Source organism: Varroa jacobsoni, unplaced genomic scaffold (genome assembly GCF_002532875.2).
Source record: "Varroa jacobsoni isolate VJ856 unplaced genomic scaffold, vjacob_1.0 contig03561, whole genome shotgun sequence".
NCBI lineage: Eukaryota > Metazoa > Arthropoda > Arachnida > Mesostigmata > Varroidae > Varroa > Varroa jacobsoni.
In genome coordinates, this window is record NW_019215045.1 from 14014 (window position 1) to 31191 (window position 17178).

General features: G+C 40.9%; 1 long non-coding RNA gene across 1 annotated transcript; it reads right to left on the reverse strand.

Annotated features, from left to right (window-relative positions):
- Window positions 1-319: 319 nt before the first annotated feature.
- LOC147751804 (uncharacterized) lies at window positions 320-2385 on the reverse strand. Its single transcript, XR_015315874.1, has 2 exons — window positions 2062-2385; window positions 320-516 (listed from the first exon to the last, which is right to left on the reverse strand). It is a non-coding gene; the product is annotated as an uncharacterized LOC147751804 (long non-coding RNA).
- Between the last annotated feature and the right edge of the window lie 14793 nt (window positions 2386-17178).

Consider the following 17178-nt stretch of genomic DNA (forward strand, 5'->3'; position numbering starts at 1 on the left):
ACGATGTTTATACTAGCCTACCTAATTTTCGTGCTCACTCGTAAAGCAGCTTTTGTTGCCCTGTGTCGTTGTCCTTGAAAAAATACGGTGTATATATACATATTTGTTGCTTTGTGAGGTCTCAGCGATAGTATCAGCATAATCCAAGGCTGGCGTTTAAAAAAAAAGCGCCTATTGAATAATTACATTGCAACAGCAACTGTATTACAACATTAACACGCGCATACATTGACGCTCGTATACGGGCGATTACGTGGTCCGCTCAGGTCTGGCGAGGTCAGATCATCAAGATGGCGTTCACAGTAGAATAACAGCGTCAGCCGCAGCGTAAAGAACGAAGACACAATTTATTTTTTTCTCGCTCGATGTTTTTGTATGGTAAACGCCGTTGGGAAGCACACGGCCAAGCGGCGGCGTCTCCGCTTTCTATTTGTCCGCCGCAAACGATAGCGGAACGGGATAAAATCGCACAGTTCGACGTAACTGTCTCCGGATCAGCATAGACGCACAGATACACTGACTCATTTAGGTAAAAAAAAAAAAAAAAAAAAGAGAGATAATTATGCATTCAATAGAAATAATGTTACATTTACTAAGTCCATTAAATACAAAAACAATGAGCATCGAACGGTTACTGATAAGTTAGTAAAGAAACGCTCACACTATGGACTATATATGATAATAATGATGATATATATAAAACTATATATGACCATGGTTTAGTTAGCTGGTCGTTTTTGCTCTTAGAGTAACACTAGTTCCCATTGATTTTGCATTAAACAGGTACATAAACCATATACATACAACATTTTGTTTTTTCCTAAAATTTTCCGTACCAGCGCAGAAATATGTTCACTTTCAATTTTTTGTTATTGCTGGTCAAAGACATCTGCATGCTGCCAGTAGGCCATATGACTAATTTTAATATACTGCAATGCAATGCTAAGCTATTTACTTTCTCTGGTTCAGCTACAAGCGTTCTATCTAATGCAGCCTTGGAAAAATGTTGACTGATACAGATGTTGATCGTAGAACATTTTCCTTTCCAGCAGGACACAGAAACATGGGTGCCCAGAACAATAATATCAGGTGAAGCAAATGCTGCGGCGGGTTGGCCGGCCAAACCAGGGGCACCGATTGCAGCGGCAGAGATGTGCGCGAACGTCAAAGCTCTGCCGAATCGTAGACCGACGAACGCGCAGACTTGAGCTGTTCGCGGCCGCTACAGGTTCTTGCCTTGTCTCCTGCTGGCTGTCTACCTCCCATAGTTGCCTGGAATGAATGATGCCAACGACAACAGCGTCCGTCGACTACTTTCAAGGTAAAAAGACACCGAAGTAGCGGTAACTGGCGCCAGCGACCGCGGCCCTGCTCTATCTATCAGCCTGTCTGTCTATCCCTTATACGGGCAAAACACGACGCTGCTGCCACTGCTGCACACTACGCACGCTACCTATGCCCGTCGACGTTAGCTAACGGTGCACAACATCGCAGTGCAACAAGACGATACGTAACAGTCGTACTACCACCTTCATAGCAGAGGATGGCAGCACGGTCGGCCCTGTACATGCGCACGCATGCACACCCATATCCGCAGCGTGCCGAGTAGACGAGCAGCAGACAAGCCTCCCAACAACATCACTACAGCCAACAACGAGCGACCGGGCGAGGGATGGATGGATGGACGGACGGACAAGATAGGCGAATGCTATAACCGACGTAAGTGTATTGGTGGAAAGCAGCCAAGAGCGGTTCTCCCCTTGGTCCGTCATCGGTTACCTGCTCTTCGACTCGTTCGTTTCTGTGAACAGCGTCTTTATCCATGTATGCATCTAGAGAAAAGTGCCGATTATAATAGGGATATGGGAAGTAAACGCTCATAATATTATCTATCCAAGACACCTTCCACAACTGCAAGAAATCCTCATGGCTATTTTGAGGAGTTTTTTTTTTTTTTTCTTACATATGAGACTGCCTCACAAGTAGCAGACTATCAAAGGTAATGCAAATATTGAATTTTACAACGTAGCATAGGAGGTAGCATATCGCAAACGTACTCACCATAGAACCAAAAGTTGTTGGATGTATCAGGTGTAAGAGTTCCATTAAAATTTTTTTCGTTGATAATGGCCATCTTCGGGTAGGGCAGCTTTTTATGGTTTGCAGTTAAACTATATTACGTCATTTAATCGTAGACAATCAATCGCGATTGTGGAGACTGATGGCGGGCGCCTTCCTTAAGCCGTCTGCTATCTCTTTTTAGCCAAAACAGACAGAATAATTAATTTACGGTACTTCCTAGGTAACAAAGATACGGCTACTTGAACAGCTTAACCGATATTAATATCTATTGGCTTTCTTTTCTAATAAATAAAGATTTTTTTCTTTAAATATACTATTAAGTTCGTTGTTAAATATGGGACCGTTATTCTAGATTGTTAGACTCTATACCAGGCGGTATGAGGCGACAGAAACTCAAGTTCGACAATGTACCAAATGTACTTACTAAGTTCCAATGCTTTATTGGGGCTATTTACTAGAAATTTATGCACACCTACATATATTATAAAATTTAATTCAGTAATTAACCATGACCCACACGTGGGTTATCATAACGTCTCCAAAGACCACAAGCAAACACACCTTTTAAGGACTTTTTTTTTTTAAGGATTGAAATGAGCCGGTTATAAAAAGAAGCCTGATATTGGAATGGCACACAAACTGACACAAAAATAGGTTACCCAAAGATACTTTCTTCTATGAAGCCATAGAAAAACACAACAAAAACCTACCCATTTCTAAAACGGTCGATTATGGGCGGTGAGAAATCGATGACATAAACTAATGATATGCAATTAGAGAAATTATGTGCTCCAAAATCTATGACAAAACCCAGACAGACGCCAAAAGATGGTGCCACGTGCTTGTTGGGACTGGAAGAAAATCGTCTACTATGAATCGCCGTCGTCTGGGCAAGTGATTAATTTGAGCTTCCACTGTCAACAAATGACAACACTGCATAAAACCTAATTGAAATTATCTAACCGGAACTAGTAAACAAACGACCTTTTACCCTCAGATTACATACACATTTAACTAATCGGCAACAACTTATATGGGTTCATCACGCTCGGTTCATCCCGAATCTTTTACTGTCAGACTGTCGTTTGTTTCGGTCATTGCACAACTTCCTAGATTTAGTCTAAATAGAGGAGTGGATAAATTGTCCCACAAACTTCGGAAGTGCTAGCAGAAGAATGGCAAAGGGTCATCGAATCCAACCGTATTATTCGAAAGTATAAAAAATAGTTGTGTTGATGAAGATGCCCAGTACTTTTTCCATAACCCAATCTTATCTAAGTGTGAGAACCACCCTTTACTTTTTTTGTCGCACGCGCTCGTCTGTTTACAGTTTGGGTCATCATTCAGATAATTCATATGGCCCACTCGTAAATGATGCACAAACAAATTAACGAAGACGACTGTTTAGTCAGAGGGATTAAGACGAAGGGCACCAGTCTGGCGCTATCAAAGCACTCGGTAGCTGGGCAGCAAAAATGCCCGGGCATATCCAGCAGTAGACACCGGCCCCAGAACGAAGCCAATCTTTTCCCGCCAGGATCTATTGTGAATCAACTGTCGCTCACTGTTGATAAGTTGTAGATGCTTTTGAAAATGCCCACATTCAGTGTTATCCTTGGGTTTATTACTTTGTCCAGTACTGACCCGTAATCGTATTAATATTAAATAATTCTCTCCATTCATACTAGTTGTGTAGCATGGTCTTTCAATATAAAATGTATGTGTTTACATATATACACTCGGGAATGCCCGCAAGTTAAGGGCTTATAGCAACTTTCAGTGCTATAAAAATTGTGATTCAATTGTTTTTTTTTTTAACAAGAAGCAATTATTTGAAAAAGGCCGACATAAATCTTCAAGCTGGGCTAAAGAGCTACAGGCAAACAAAATTAGAGAAAAAAACTCACGTATTTTTTTCAATTACGCCAGTCACAACAACCCGACTAATACGACAAACTGCTATAGAATATCTGCACTTCCACTAGTAGCATGACCCTTGCTGTCAATCCACTATTGTTTCACATAAAGCCAGATCTCTCATTGGATTGTGTCATCTAGCCGACTTGCTGCCGCTGATGTCAAAAACCATATCAAACAATAACACATTGATATTCTATTACATAGATGTAGAGCACAGAGGACTCATCGTCATCATGTCGGGTAGACCCTATCTAGTACTCAATCGTAACGTCTTTTTAGCCTCTCTATTGTTCAGTTAACGGTACCGTGTTTTCTTCCTGTCCTCTCTTCATGTCAGCGTTATCGTCTGATTTCTGCGCCTTTTTTCCTATTTCTGGATCTTTGTGGGACTTTTCGTATTCCATTATCCCTGAATGTTCTTTCTTCTTTTCCCTATTTTCAATCCGTCATATTTCTTTACCATCAAGTCCATCGTCGTCGCCGTCACCACCTATCACCCACCTCGATTCCTTCCTCTATGGTGGCTCTCATTCTGAAATCAAATTTCCTCATTCTCCTCGTAAATGAGTACGCCCTCCCAGAACGCACCCCATAGTGCGGCTGCTTCATACCCCCCAACCACCTCGCCCCTTATTTCTTCGCACGTCGTTCCTCTCACGCGTCTCACTATTCCCGGAGGAAGCGTCCACTCAAAAATTCTGACTGGTCTCGTATAGAAGCAGCAAGCAAACAGACTCAAAAGACAGGCGCCGACGGCAACGACGGAAACATAAAACTAGAGCAGCATATAGCGCGCTTGCTGTTTTTGGCCATGTGTGTGTCTTAGTACAGGGTAAAACCCAGCTAACTGTTTTCCACCCAGAAGCATCGCAATGCAGTTCACCCGTCCCTCTTTTTGCTAGGTTAGAAGCGTGGAACAGCAGTGGGGCTCTGAAGAGATCTAACGGGCACAATGGGTTTTGCGGTGCGGTGGAAAAGTAAAAACCATGAATCAAGAGCGCCTTTACAAAATAAAAACTATGATCTAACGAAGCTAGAAGCAGCCTGTATGAATATGTGAATTTTAAGTAAAATCCTGCCCTATCTACTAGTGTTTCGGTGAGCCTGACGCCCGAAGGTGCGAAAGGGTAGAACGTCATAAGTAATAATAAATTGACACAATATCAACGCTAATGCAAAACGAGACAGATAGATTTACGCTAGATAAAACATAATTAAGTGATTTTTTTCTTAAAAACCAATCTTATTTTCGAAGGTAATACACAGACCTAACGGTACTTATTTGTCCTGGCCAAACGAAGCCGACATTTACGTTGGATAACTTTCTTAATCGTTTTCATTCATTAAATTAATATTAGTAACATCGAAAACATAATGTGCAACTAATAATTGCAATATGACGTAAAATTAAATGTGCTTTCTAATACCAACATCTCAATAATGATAGAACTTGTACTGCGCAAGTTCAGAGACGTAAAAATCAGCTAAAGAGCATAATAGCAAAAGGTACCATCATTCACTCCCCAGCAGGTGAAAACATTACGAGTCACTTAACAAACAATTTTCTGACCTTTCTGGGTTGGCCCCTTCGCACTTGGCCATCTCCTCGGTACGCCAAGAGCAGTGGACGTTTTCCGATGCGCTCTATCGGCAATGGGCTGAAGCCCACAAAAAGAGGGACAAAGCAAGGCAGGCGCTTTATAGCGTCAATGAATAGCGCTTCCACAAAAGGCAAAACTGGTAGCGATCACAATGAGGATAGATGGACTTCCGTGTTGCGTGTATTTCAACGGAAAGTTCCTTCCATTTGTTCGGTGTTTAACCTCTTCTTTTCCCTGCGTCCGTCTCGCTGAGTCTACGAGCCGGCTCTTCTGTTTGCTGCTAATGCCTTTTGTCGTGTGTGTGTCAATTTAATTTGAAATTGTGAAATTGATACACTCTGTCAGATAACCGTATCCATCTCCCACTTGCGTAGAAAGGTCCTGAGAGCCTGAAGTTTTGAAATAGTCCAGGTTGAGTACTGACCAGGGACATGAAGCCTCTATGTTTCGAGTGTTACGTCCGGTGTCGCCGTAAGGCATTCCATCAGACAGCTAGCTCCCGGCCGTTTCCTGATGCAATAACGAACGAAGTGTGTCTATGCTCAGGTTCTCTAAGATTAGCAGACAAATACGTTCCCACTAAGCTATCGCGGATGCATGATCAAATAGCCTGCCTATAGTTCAATAAGTACCAAATTAATATGTTAACTGATCAAATAGTTTTTACCTTCATTATACAAACGACTTAGGTGGATCAATAAGCGCTATTTGAATCACAGCGCGACTCGGCGGATCTTGATTTTGGAAAAATTTACTCACAAAACCATTTATATAGTTAACATTAATTATATACGTACATTGACTAATCAGTTGGTAAACAACTATCAAACACCCCCACAAGGAAAGGTGGATAATTAATTAGGTTGGTATGAATTGGCGCGCTGGGTTTGCAGTCTTCAAAGAAAATAGCGAAGAAGAGGTGAGACAAATTAGTGGCTTGTTTGCATGCCCAGATGCGTATACCGAGTGTCGCTTAGCTTTGAAACTTGTATCTATCCCATCACGTGTTGAAAATTCCCTTAGCAACCTCCTAAACGATATCCTAGTGGATGGGTACATTGCGTTCCCCTTTGTCGTCCAGGAGTCGCGTGCAAGCGGAACCTGAAAGCCTTTAACTGCATGCACGCTTCATTGTTTAATCAGCACCATCATTTTTGCACCACCGCCGCCGCCTTGCCGCGATGCAAAGATTCATCGTTGTTGTTAGAGCTAGGCGCTCATACGTTTCGGGAGTTGCAGTTGGGCATCTGGGCGGCGAATTGATATGGTTTGTTTGTATACGAGTACATCACGAGCTCATTCCGTAAAATAATGGCGCTCGCATCTTTTCTAATGCACCATTTTCAAAATTGATCAAGTTCATGTTCAGCAAGCAGCAGTGACGACTGTGTGTCAGAGCAATATGCAAGACGAAGTACCCTTGTAAGTAAATGGCCACATTCGAAGTAAACCAGGATAATAAATCTTTGTCAAATAACCTTTTTGACCCGATTTTTCTATATTTCTATTAGTAATTTTTTAATAAAACGAAATGTGAAACGAACGTAAGCCTTTGTCAAGAGCTTTCGAAAAAATTTAGAGTAGAATTATATATTAAAAAAAAAAAAAAAAAAAAAAAAAAAGGGAATAGATAGCCTGAAGTAATGTAGAAAATGTTTACGTACAAGCGTTTACGAACCGCATCAATTAGGAGGGTATTGTGGAGGCAGTGCTCTTCTTCCCAGTCCCGAACTTCGTAAGTTGTAGAGAAGTAAATACCGTTTAGGGCTAATTACCGGGGTAGCTGATTAGTTCCTTTGTTGACGTCAACAAGCAAATAATTATAAAAAGATATCAAAGTGTAATTCATTGCCATCTCCCGTTGCGTGGAATGACGGTCGAGTTCGGGACTCGAACAATTGGCTTACGCGTACTGAGCCATTTTTACGTCACAGTTCAATGCTTAATAGCTGCAATACACACGTAACAAAAAATAACATGTACTAAATATAAGGTAAATTTTTGTCTATTATGTAGACACGATGTTGCGTATGTAAACAGAATCACAGGGCTTTCCCTTGGCTACGCGTTCTGCTGGGTTCTTACTTTTATCTTTATCCTGTCAAACCATCTCTGTTCCGCTGTAAGCAAACAAAACACACTGAACAGGGGACACTACGATGATGGGGATGGCCCATCCGCGGCGATCTTTCTGTTTCAGCCCGGTATGTCGTTCGCGCAACGAAGGCCTCAAAGCCCTAAAGGACGAGGAGTTTAAGGCCCAGCTTCATTCATGTTGACGGAGTAAACGACGAGTCGCCATTCGATCACACTGCTGTCAACATAGGTTCAGTTCTGACAGCCGACAAAGATCATCCTCATAATCGGTAGAATGATCGAAGCTAACTTCTAAACGCTCCGAGCGGACGGACCACTTCGATCGGAACGCAAAAAAAGGAACGTGACGGTATAAGAACTAGCGTGAAACTAAGTTGTTTATATAGAAGAAAAAACATACGCAGTTAATACTATATAGCAGCAATGATATAGTTGTTCGTCTCCAATTATGTTTTTATTATTATCCGAAATACTAGAAATACACAGGATTATACTTTCGTGGGTCTATTAGGCCTTCTTATTATTGCTTAATAAAGAATTCTGTCAAAATTGAGTTCTCACCAGATTGCCGTCTTCAAAAGCATCAATAACTGGGAAAATTTGTTACATACTTTGTTTTACTCGTAATATCAAATCTGCACGTCGCTCCTTTATACCTCCTGCCTTCGTAAAGCGTGCGTCCCCGTGCCTATCAACAGCTCCACCCAACTGGCCGCTTATTCTCCCCTCTGCCCTAGTTCTTACCCCCGCCATTGAGCTCTGTTAGCTGCTTTATCTAGGGTGTGCCGTCGCTTTAAACCAACTCGAAAAAGGGATACATTGCAGCCGCCGATATAGTGGCCATAGCTAGTTTCAATGTGATTTCCCTCTGTTGAGTGCGGCTGTCACGTGACTAGGGGGCAGCAAAAGCAGCGATTGCCCACGGAATAGCTGTGTGGTTGCGTGTTGTTAGGAGTTGGTGCGGCAAGAGCCTGTGCGGCCTCTCTGAGATTCTCTATAGGTTGGACCTGCTTGCCTGTTTCTATCCTCTTTGCTCATATCCCTAGGGGCGCGTTCTCCTTGCACTTCCTGTCTGTTCACAATGCCTCTTTCCGTATAATTGTATTCTAACCCGCGCTTTTTTTGTCCCTCTTCGCAATCTCCGATTCCTTATGGCCCACTCTTTCGAGAAATAGGCCTGGATTTGTTTGATTCTAGTTGGCCTGTAGGACGACGGTCACAAAACGAAGATGGCACTGAATGCCTACCGCGTGGCCAGATGCGAGACGGACAAAGTACTCAGCACAGACTTGCAACTCACCTGTCAAGCAACGAGAATGCATTCCTCATTATGCCATAATGACAACATTATCATTGTTTTCTACTTTACTTATTTAGATAGCCTTTAACTAGCGTACAAATGCTGTCCAGGTTAAGTTGTTTTTGAGTTCTAATAGATATGATGTGGTAATACCCTCTATGTATGTATGTTTCGAGTCTTACGTTCGGTATCTATTAGACGGCTGGTTCCCAGCACGATAATATGTATATGTATATGAGCAGAGTAATGGTAGTGTTTTTGAGGGTTAGCTCTGACGGTTACATCAGCCTGTAAGTTTGTCCAGTTTAAATAGAGTTCTTTATTCTTCAATAAAATTAGTTTCAAAAGTTTGCATTGCCCTGTCTTTCAATTCGGTCTATTGGTGGTCAAGTCGTATATAGAGAGAACAAACCTAACCTGGACTATAAAAAAAAAAACAGCCTATTATAACAAATGTGTGTGTATTGCCCTCAGCAGCAATCCTAATTTACAAGAAATAGCCGAGCCTTGGGTGTTCGAGGCGACTTCAAAAAGAGACACCTATCGAATTAGTTCCACTGCTAATAACGAAGCGGTAAAGAAGCCGAATGTGATCAATAAAAAAATGGCAGTTTTGTTCATAAAGGACCTTGTAAATCGGTCTTGCTACAACTTTAGGATCTGCTTAGGTCTCAAGGTTCAGCCTTGACCCTTGATGGTTGCAATTGTCGCAGTGTTCATTCATTACTTGCGTTAGCACCTTGCTTCTAAGTCGGATTAGGTAGGAAGAGGCCGGATATTATTTGATGTAGAATTAGACGTTATAAAATCAGTGCAAAACACGTTACTACTTTGAAAAACCACTTCAGATCTCGACCCGAGACATTTAATTCAATGCTGGCGAATAGGTGCGTCAAAGGAAACCAATTTGCTTTTCTTTTCGAAGCTAGCTTTGATCTCTTTGGCCGATTTTGCCCCCATATATACTGAGTATCAATTCAACTAGCCTTGTAAAACCTTTGCATATCTGTGGGGTAGAGGCAAGAAACAAACGCGAAACGTCTGGGAGAAATCCCCATGACTAGTTTTAATGTAATCTTCAATAGCCTGAACTATTTCATCACAATCTCGAGCTCAACAACTTCAGAGATCAGTGGCTTGGCTTTACCTACTTCATCTTCCCATGGTTGCCATCGTGGGCTCTTGAGGTCTTTTTTGTAATAATAATCGTTTCAAACTGACCCACAATCCCTTTTTGTGAATAAAATCTTCTGTATTATAAATGTAGTTTAGTTCAATTGCATACAATTAACTTATTCAGTCAAATATGCCTTCTCTCTAAATAAACTTAGCATCACCTGACAACGGTACGTTGACTTCTTAACTTTAGAGTTAAAGAATTTTGAAATCGATGAAGAGTCGCTCTCAAAAGGAGCTGCCGGAACGGTTCCGTGCTCTAGCATTGCAGAGTTATAACTGCTGCAGTGCCTAAATTTTTAGCCAGCGATTGACAGAGCGGAGAGAGATCCAGAATCGAAAGTAACCTTCAATATTCGACCTCTATGGCCAGCCTAACTTCAGAGCTCCACTTCTTGTTAGGTCGAACATGTTCTACATATCCGAAAGCGCTATATATATACGACAACAACTCTACATATGTATATAGAGCCGTTGTCGTAAAGCGGCGGTATTTTCTATTCATAAAAATTTGCTAAACGAATTTCTTAGGAACACCATGGTCCTATCATCATCGTAGAACTTTTGTGGTTCCCAAGTGAGTTTTGTGTTTTTCCATTGTAACTAAATTAAAAGCTTTCAACGGAGTTCCACAGAGACCGAACAGGCTAACAGGATGATGAAACAGGATCCGGGCTATGTAGCGGATGTGTTGAAGTTGTTTACCCAAATTTTGTCATTTTTATCGAATAACTAAAGGTGGCATTGTCGTAGTGAAAGATGACGTCTTCCGTGTCTACTAGTTCCGATCGATTTTTTTCAATAGCTTGTTGTGACCTTGTCGGTTGCTGATATTAGAGGTCTTAAGCAATTGTCTTTCTAGGCGGCGGGTGCAATTTCCTTCCTATCCTACCGTATTATCCTGGGATTTGTCACAGACTGTGCCGTACGTCCTCCTATAAATTGTTTTAGAAATGGCTCAATTCGAAGTTCACAGCTGGAATTACGGTCACTACGACAAATGTTGTCACTTGCCAGCTCGCAACTAGCACCGAAATATCTAGGAGATTTCTTCAAATGCTTACGTATCGGTCTTGCTAAACTTTCTCAATAATCTCATAATAACTGTTTGGCGGTTGGTGGGCCACTACAAAGAGCATCTCTCACGTTCAAATGTTCGCAACATATTTCGACTGTTTTTTTTTTGCTATCATTAACGGCAAAACTATGGCTTTGACACAGTTAAAATGATAGCGAATTCTTCCTTACGGAAATTCCACTCATCTTCAAAGAGCTTGTACTGAATAAAGGCACCTTAACAACATCTGCTACCCTTTTTCAGCGGTGAGAATTACCCATTTTGAGCCGGGTCGACTAGGACTCATTACCTAAAACATGTAAGGCAGCTAGCTAAAAAAAGGTCGTTTTGTCCATTCCCATTTATATTCCGTTCATAATTTCCATAGGATTTTTCCTATGGAAATTATGAACGGAATAGAATGTTTGTCTCCTCTAGAAAGTGGAGTCTACCGGAGCTGTTCCCAGTGAACTCGAAGGTTGTTCTACAAGTTAGTTTTGTAAATCATACGGTGACGGTACTGTCGTACCGATCTGGGGTTCAATAAAAAAGAAGTTAGAGATTGCTGTGGCTTCAGTGATTCGATACAGCGGTGCGTCAGGGCAATGCGCGATTTCGGATGTCACCAGAGTTGCCAAGCTAATTTTCTGTTAAAGAAAGAGGAACCATGAATGATTTATGTATGCACTTGTGTTCGGAGAAACTGGGAGCGATTTTAGATAATTAAAATTGTAACAAGAGTAGCTCAAAAGCCCTGAACGATGTCGCCGGTTGGAACAATGGTCTGCAGAAGGGACAACTGATGGTACACCTGTGCTAGTTGCAAGTACTTTCTGTGCCATATAGAATTTGTTTCGAAATTCGTATGATCTGCTAGTCCTACTTAGTATCATGAGGTTTAACCGCACGTCAGGAAAAGCTACAACGTAGAGTACAGCCTTAAAGCCTCATACTTACTACAGCAGAGAAGGATGACTGATGATGGGAGAAGTAGCAGGTGTTTTAGCAACCAAGCCATATAATTGAGTACGATCAAGTCAGTATCGAGAACTTCGTTTGGAAGAGTAAGCTATAAAAGGGATAGGAAATAATAAGAATCCAACAAAAAGAAATACAGAAAAGAAGCCAGTTTGTCAGAAACCCTTTCGCATCGAAGTCAACTGTGTTGCCAGAAAAACGAAGGTCGTGTAATACATGGCAAGTCGATGACCAGAATTTTTAAGCGCTCGTTCTTAACCTTCCAAGCATTCTGTTTTTATCTGGCCTTTGAGATCAGGATGAGACCCGAAAACAGTCGTGGCCATACGGAAAACAAGAGTGATGAGTCAACGATGAGACACGCTATTGAGGTTTAATGCGAGGACTAGGTTATACTGTACAGTGGGTGATGTGTGTGGTGTTGAAGGCCAGTTACCTCATTTTGCAGCTGTGAAGATTCGATGTACGTGTTTCCTAATCTTAAAAATCAAGTAGAAGCTAGAAGCGAAAACATATTTAGCGGACACAGTTTAATTATCTATGCATCTCATAGCACGTGCTATGAACATATCTCGTTTAATCTAATGGCAATCCTGAATAAATATATTGAGCTCGACGATTATATTTACCGGTAAACGGGTCACATTAATATGCGCCAGTTATAATTAGGTCAATTGTTGCTTAGAGCTAGCGCTTATTAACTCATCTCTCACGCGGTTACCTCATTTTTTTTTATTAGTACAGCCTTAAACACGACGATTTGAACCTAAGTATTAGCATTTAGACAGGTACATCAACTTTAAGTTCTTGCGTGTTAGACGCAACGTAATTGCGATTTGTTTTTCGAAATACTAGCAGTTTCAACTCCCCCACCCCCCTTTTCCCTTCATAGGCACTTGGATTGGCGGTCTATTTGTCTCAAACAATGACCCTCCAGCTTGACTGTGACCGCTGGCATCTGGTATAATTAAATGACCTAATATCGGCGGCAGCAAACCTCCAATATGGATTTTTTTTTTAGTTTGTTTAGCTTCTTACCAAACGGAATGCGCGGCGGTCCCCATCATAAGTCACTCAGTCATAAGCAATGATACCCCAAGTAATTTTCCTGAATTGCAAGTTCTTGGATCAAACATGAGTTTGCCTAAATATCTCGCGGTTGACGTCCTGAATTGTCGGCAAACGTTGCATCAGAATCATGAGGGTTAACCAGATTCGCCGGACTCTGTAATGTACAGTATCATAATCGTAGAACAGTCTCGTTTCCTATGTCCACTTAAGCAACCGACTTTTAGCGCCGTACGCGAAGATCAGGATAAACAACAAACCTCATACGTTAAGTGTCAACTAAGACGAAGTAGCTGGAAAAAGTTCGCGCAGGTACTATATATGATCTGTCGACTTACGAGATTTAGGCAAACACGTCCTTACTATGTCATAGGTATTCTATTCTACCAAATCCAAGCGTTATAAAGCCATCTTTGGCGACTAGCAGACGCTCGTCTGAGCAACCAGCATCAAAAAGGTCACAGGTTGTCACCACAATCTAAATTACGTCAGTTTGTCAAAAGCAAAGACGCCTTCCTTGAACACTTTTCTCGACGGGTGCATGGATGACTTTTATAAATAAGTTCGTTGCGGAAATTCGAGTCCTATCACTTGATTTAGTTACACTCAGTATGTTACCCTTACTGATACTTTTCTGAATCTGAAGTCAAGCGTGGTTCCTGACTTATTAACGATGGATTTGCCCATCGGCTTGTAGGACCGTATACTGAAGCGTAGACGAGCAGCCTTTTGAAGAAATGAATGTTTTGTTGGACATCGTTTCTGCGCTCCTGTGCGTGGAAAATGGTCAAACGAAATTTATCTTGACGTATTGTAGCATTTTAATAAGTAATGTAGTTTTACAATAGGTAAAAGCATGTTGTAAAGTTGGAGGACAAAGGCAGAAAGCAATGTTCTGCGGTAAAAATAGCAACACGTTCATTCAGTACGCAGTCAACTAGAACAAAAGCGCACCAGGATAACTTATATTGGGGAACATTTGGTCTATCACTTCTGATTTTGACTCGAGTTTCAAAACCAAATTTTAGAACGTTTCAAGGTGTTGAGCACCGGCGACAGACCGTAGCGCGTCGATAATGTACGTGATAGGTGATGTCGTAGGAAGGCCACACGACCGGGGTTAAGCGACTAGGGCGCAAAACACTTATAGGCCTCCACTCGTGTGAGCTAGGCGAATCTAGCTAAAAAAAAAAACTGCATAAAATTGATTGAAGTGATGAAATTTATTAGACGCGAACTTACATTGAACATTTAGAAAGTAAATAGATGTGCTCAAGAGCATCCAATAGTCCATGGTTTTTTCGCATAAGGTTTCCAATACAACGGTTCTGACACCGTATCTTATGACGACTGATTTCGCTACGCTGGACTTCTTTAGTTTTATAGTCATATAGTCATAGCTATGCTGGAGAAAACATTTTCTTAGGTGCACTCGTCAAGATTCTTCCTGACAGGTCTCTAAAGCTACTCTGAAAAGCAGCCCTGACCGATATCAGAGCCTGAGAAATGAAAACACCGAAATAGTTCTGGAGGAAATCTAAGATGACGAACCCAAAAAATGTTTATCCTGAAACTGTTCGAAAGGTAGCTCGAGACCATCGAGGTTATTGGTTCACTTTCGCGAGACGGAAATAACTATATCTATTTCAATGGAAGATAATTATTTATAACTTTTTTTTTTAAGGATTTTGTAATTTTTTTTGTACCCGTATATATAAGTTTTTTTGGCCGTTTTGCTTATTGAATTATTCACACCGTATCGAAACCTTCACGATATTCTATACTCGGAGTAAATCCTTAGAGTTGAAGTTTATGCCCTAACGAATGTATTATTCTTGGCGTAACCAATCAAACATCAGTCTGTAGCCGAGGATAATCCGATTGATGAAGCCGATGATATCAAAAAATTTATTCATTTAGTTCCTATTCAGTAACGTTAGACTGGCCGACGTTTTTACCGAGGTACTGCTCTACAGTGCAAGTTCTAAATCAGAGTCTTCATTCTGTTCTGAACTAGGAAAGAAAGTATATATCTAATTAAGAAAGAAGATTATTGGCGTCGGAAGACGGAACAAGGTGTCATTAGTCAATTTTGAACATTGGATTACAAGTGAGCAATCGGGAGGGATTACTATAGACAAAGAAACTAACTCATCAGTAATGTTTAATCAGAAAGAGGGATGATGATCAGCTTTTGCATGTTTAGGGAACCACTGAAATTGAACTTTTGTCCTGGAAGGTCCTCAAGTTCCGGGGCGTTGAACAAATAACAGAGTTTTGCTTTCTAATACTTTTTGTCTTCTACGAGTCTCCTCTCGTTAAATATTCGATCATAGTAAAAAAACATAGATTTGATCAGTATTCTTTGGAGCTTTCAAGAACATCGTATGAATGTGTCATAGGATAGTATTGGCTCGAAGCAACTCCTGGCAATTTTCAAAAAAACTAAGAACTTTAAAAGGATAGATGTTATCTTTTACTGATTAAAAACATCAGCTTGACATATGTGCGATATACTTTAAAAGGAAGGATTAAATAGGCACAGGAAAAATGCCAACAATCGGACAAACGTTTTCCGTTCTGTGATAAAATTCGTCATACATTCCAAAGTCACGATATGAACGTTGCTTATGCCTGACGTTGCCAACTATAAGAAGTTTATACCCTTCAACTTTTATCTGCAAACATCTAACAGACGTTTGACGTGCTTGATATGTCCACTAAATAAAATAAAGAGAATATTTAGTTCATAATTATTGAAAACTGAATTCGGTTTTTATTTGGGTAGAACTATTATCAGTTATATACCTATTTCAGCGGATGCTCACAAGTGTGTAAGGTCATCTAATGGGTACTTCCTAAGCTGCATCGCGCAGCATTCTTTGCCTTGTAACGTTGTGCCTGTGTGCTTAAACGTGCTGAGCAAATAACCCCCGAGGACATGAAGATAAATGCCTACTACAACTTATCCCTGGCCCCATGGCAAACGAAACGACCTCCGTTAAGCCTATTTTATTGTTAGTGTGTTGTAGGGCTGTTTCTTAGGGCTGTGTACAATGGGCCTTCTAAAAAGCATAAGCTGGCATAGCAGTCTCGCTAACCCATTTCCGTCCCGAGCTACTGGCCACTCCGTGAGTGGGCTGCTAATTTCCTATTACTTCAACGTCAAGATATCATCTCATATGTACCTTAGAGGTGAAAAAAACATCCTGATAGCCCGATTATATTGTCTAACTTCAAAATGTACCTCATAGAGGAATAATTCTCAACACCTGTTTATTCTCGAAGTTCAACACTGTTTCGTAACTAAATTGTCTAAGTTATTTCCTCAAGGACAGACTACCTGCATGTCGTAGAGGAAGTGTTGAGACGGGATTTGTCGTCTGCTTTCGATAGCCTCAAAAAACCGTTGTGCTACTCATTCTCGATAGAGGCTGACCTCACAGAACTTGCAAGCGTTTAGACGCATTGAAGACTGGAGTCCAATAAAAAAAGAGTGCGCACGCGGCGACCCTTTTGCACCGACACAAAGGGTAGATTTTTGCCAGGAAGTTATGATTATTGTCTAGACACGCTTGTATTTAAATAATAAGGAAGAAAAAATGTATCCGTAATTTACATTGATATTGTAAGACACGGCGTCGTCTAGTGTTACATTTACAAGTATAATCCTCTTATTTGTATTTTATAACTTCGTTATAAACTTGCGCTTTTTCTATAGTGGTTTCATCTATCTAAAACTATATACACTTTTATTAGACTGTTCGTCATTTCTGTTCAGTGTTGATATAGAATCCAACTGAAGGAAGTCCTCTGTACCCGTAACTTGTAGTCAGTGATTGTTTTTTTAGCATTTTCAGAAGCTTTTTTTTTTTTTTTTTGTATGGTATGTATGTATG